Source organism: Penaeus chinensis, chromosome 3 (assembly GCF_019202785.1).
Source record: "Penaeus chinensis breed Huanghai No. 1 chromosome 3, ASM1920278v2, whole genome shotgun sequence".
In the NCBI taxonomy this organism is placed as follows: Eukaryota; Metazoa; Arthropoda; class Malacostraca; order Decapoda; family Penaeidae; genus Penaeus; species Penaeus chinensis.
The window spans coordinates 35,499,020-35,504,019 of record NC_061821.1 but is presented as its reverse complement, the minus strand read 5'-3'; positions in this window follow the sequence as shown (position 1 = coordinate 35,504,019).

The window sequence follows — 5,000 nt, the reverse complement described above, 5'->3', positions numbered from 1 at the left end:
CCTCCGAACGCCTGGCGCACGACAAGATCAAAGGACGTCTCGCAACTTTCATCTTTGTCTTGGACAACAAAATAATATCTTTTGGGTTCACAGACGGCATTTATTTGCATTTATTTAGCCTTGCTTACCTCTCTCATCACGACGAGTACAGATGATTTTCCGAGGTTCTGGTTTCTGCTAACGCGGAGGCGGTGAAATACCATCAATCATGCGTTTGATCTCGTCAGCAAAGGGGGGGGGGGGGGGGTTGCTCCGGATTAGACGGGACGCGTAAATAGGTCAGCACAGTCCCCCTCCCTCTGCCACCCCAACGCTCACACTGATATAGCTATATATTTGAATAGTTATCTGTCTATTTATCCATCTATCTGTCAGTCCGTATATATATCTGCTCGTCTATCTAGCTGGCTGTCTGTTTACATATATATACACATATATCAAGTCAAGTTATTCCCATAACCAAGCGCGGGATATTAGGTTGGCCAGTCCCTTTCCGCCTCGAGATCGATCCCACTATGCTGATGCTAGTACTCAATCTGAGTTTGCTGAAAGGCAAATGAGGTACACTCCCTGATCACGAGGGTTGGAGTATAATGCATGCATTTATATGTATATATGTGTGTGTGTGTGTGTGTATGCGAGCGTGTATACACCCACACACACACAAATAAATATATATATATATATATATATATATATATCACTGCTAAGTTCATCATAAAGTAGCTCTAGTCCTCCAGTTTACCTTTCCTACATCAAGAGATTGCCAATCTCCAGACAGCGTTTGCGATTGCAATCGAAACGGAAACTTTCGAAACGAAGGGCCTCCGCGTCTCGGTTGCCAGACGAGCGTGCGACGGCCGAGCGCCGGGCTGCACGCTGTCCTTGAACAGGTGTTATGACGCGGCCCAGATTCACGGCGGAGACGCTGGTTCGGAGAGCGTAAGAGCGCCTTAAAGTAAAGCTGAAATGTGTTCATTGCGTCCCGACTCTCTTTAGGGACTCGCGCTCGCCGAGACTCGACTAGACTTATTACCTTTAATGTCTTTGAATCCAAGATGCTGTCTGCTCTCCGGATGTTAATGTCTCGGTTTTCTTATTCTATGACTTCTTTTGTTTTCCTTCCTTTGTTCCTGATTTCTTTCGGACTCTTGCATGCAGCGTTTCTTATGTGTTCTTGCGTGTCTGTGTGTGTGTGTATATATATATATATATATATATATATATATATATATATATACACACACACAGACACACACACACACACACACCTCAACACACACAACACACACACACACACACACATACACACACACACACACACACACACACACACACACACACACACATATGCATGTGTATGAGTACGTGCGTGTGTTCAACCACACAAATCCGCAGAAAGAGCGATTGCACTCCAGCCCGTTCGAACTTCCTCCCCCCTCCCCCCTCTTACTCCGCTTTCCCGCTCCCCAACTCTCCTTCTCCCCCCTTCCCCTCCCTCCTCCAGCGGCTCCTCTCCCCCTCCCCCCAACAGCGCCTCCTCCTACCCCACCCCCTTCTCCCCTCCTCCCCCTCCGCTCCCGCCAAACAACGCACACAAAGTGGCAATTCTCGACCGGAAGTGAACCTTGGGCAAAAAAACCGCGAGTGTCTGTGACAAGAATTTAATATAACGCTGAAGGTGTTCACTGGAGGGTGTAATTGGACATAGTGGGTCATAAACCAGAGGCCAGAATTCGCCACGGCAATATGCGAGGACGGCGCTTCGGCTCCTCTCGGCCACTCATTTCTTCCGGGATCTTTCTCGAAGGACTCGTGATGAAAGAGGGGTGGCGGTTGGGGGCAGGGAGGGGCGTATGGGAAGTGGGCAGGGCTTAGGGGAGCTGGGCGGGGCTTAGAGGGGTAAGATGACCGGAGAGCATCCTGTTTTGATCAGCATCCAAGAGGTATATTTGATGTAGGGGCTGAAACACACGAACTAAAATTCACACATCTACCTTAACTGAAAACTTCATTATAAAACTTTGAAAAATATAACAGGAAAGAAAAAAAAAAAAAAAAAAAAAAATATATATTTCAGAAATTTAAAACTATATATATACATATATATATCTTTTATCACAAGAACAAGTATCACAAATTTTATCCGTGCTATTTTGTTAGTTAGTCAGAAATGTTATAGGCTGGTTATATGGCATAGTAGCCAGCTGTCTAAATTTTGGATCAGTTCAGTGATAATGAAATTCGATTTATTACAAATGGGAATCTTGTACATAAAAGATCCTTATTTCCTTTATTATGGGGAAATAAATATGCTCTGTAAAAGGGATTCTCAAGCGTGGGCGAATTGCACGCTAATTGCTCTAAATCAAACTGTTTCATGTCAAGCTACTTACTCCCTCTGGCTGGGCAATAAAGTTAATTCACACTATCCAGTGAGGTACGACATATCTCACTGTATGCGTGTGTACTGCACTCACACACACACACACACACAATCAAAAGCGCACATAATGATAATAATAGCAATAACAATAATGATAATAATAATAACAATAATAATGATAGTAATGATAATAATAATAAAATACTGATAATGATAATTATAAAAAAAATGATTATGATAATAATGATAATAATTATATTAATAATAATGATGATAATGATACTAATGATAATAATGATTATTAAAAAAATAATAAAGATGATGATGATGATAGTGATGATGATGTTGATGATGATGATGATGATAACAACTACAAAAATAATCATAATGATAACCATAACAATGACAAAAAAAAAAAAATCAATAATGCTAATGGTAATAGATAACAATCATAACTGCTACTTTAACATTATCATTAGTAGGAACCACAGAAACAAGAGCGATAATAATGTTAGTAATAAATAATGGTAATAAGGATAATAGTAATGTTGAGGATAAGGATGGTAATGATAATGATAATATTAAATATAATAATAATGGTAACAGTAATAATAATAGTAATGCTACTACTGCCAATAATAATAACATTGATAATAATGACAATGACAATAATGACAATAATTATATTATTAATAATGATAAACATAATGATGATAATAACAAAAAATAATAATGAAAATAATCATAATCACAATAATTACAACAATGATGATAATGATAATGATGATGATGATGATGATGATGATGATGATGATGATGATGATGATGATAATAATAATAATAGAATAATGATAATGATGATAATAATAATAGCATAATGATAATGATGATGATAATAATAGAATATTAATAATAGAAAAGTAATAATAGAATAATAATAACATTAGAAAAATGATAATAACAAAAACAAGTATAATGATATCATAATGGAAATGGAGCCTGTTTGTAGCTTCCAGGAATCGATTTCAATGTTGCAGGCCTTGAAATGTCTCTTGAGACACCTTAGCTTGGGTCTGTCTCTACTTCTTGGCCTTTTGAAGAGTTCGCCATGACCAGTCCATCGCAACTGGTTCTGTGTCAGTAGTGCCTCGACACTGGGAATGCCTGCTCGTCTTCGTACTTCTACATCACTGATCTTGTCCTGCCAGCGGATCTTGAGATGTCTCAACTGGTACATCTACATGCGCTAGAGTCTCCCAATGTGGCGACGGTACAGGATATAGGTTTCAAAAGAGAAGAGCTGGCAGGTGGGGACCGATGCATGGTACAATTTTCACTTGGTTACCAGTTGGATTCCCTGCCTTTTCCAGACTTTTGGCTATAGTTTTTCGTAGGCTGCTGTGGCTGCACTGGTGCGTCGCTCCACTTCTTTATCCAGGCTGTTGTCACCGGAGACTATGGTGCCCAGCTATGTGAAGCTGCCCAGAGCGTGTAGTGGGTTTCCACCAAGGGACAGCTCAGGGGCGGCATATACAGTGTTTCTGGTGTCAATGGTGAGGGCAAGGCTTTAAGCGACTGAGCGGAAGACGTCGAGCATGCCTTGGAACTCGGTTTCATAGAGTGACACCATGGCAGAATCGCCAACGTAGAGCAGCTTGCATGCACAAGATATTCTGGTCGTGGTTTCGACTTTGAGTCAGCTTTCCACCTGAATGTGTTCTGAGATAAACGGCACCGTGATATGAGCAGCACACAACCTTGCTTGACAGCTTAGTTCACGGGAATCTGTTCTGAGAGGGTGTCATTACGAGAACTTGAGTCATCATGCCAGAGTGTAACGGGGAGATGAGGCTGACGGTGCCTTCAGGACAGCCATTGAGGTGAAGGAGTGACCAAAGGCAATGATGATCATAATAATAATAATAAATATAATAACGATAAATATAATAATAATAATTATGATGATAATGATAATAATATTAATAATAATAATGATAATTATAATAATAATAATAAAACAATAATAATAATGATAATGATAAGGACAGTAAAATAATAAAACAAACAATAACGATGGGGATACTTACAATGATGATGACAATAATGATTACAATAATGAAAATAATGAAAATTGTGATGGTAATAGTAGTAACAATAGTAATAATAAAAATAACAATGATCAAATTAACGTAATAAATATAATGATAACGATAATGACAAAAACGATAATAGTAATAATGATAATGAAAAAATAACAATAGTGATAATCACAATACCCATAGTACTCAATAATGGAAATATTGATAATATGATAAGAATAACACTGATAATGTTAATGCTAATAATGATGATTGCGATGATAACTATAATAATAATAATAATAATAATAATAATAATAATAATTATAGCAATAATGGTAAATGATGATAATTACAATAATGCTAATGATAATAACAAAAATAATTTATAATGCTGCTGCTGATGATTATGATGATGATGATAACAATGATAAACCGTATTCATTGCGACAAATATAGGAAGGCTATAAACGAGAATGAATATCTTCATAATACAAGAGATGTAATGAACAGAGATATATTCGAAACCGGTTAAA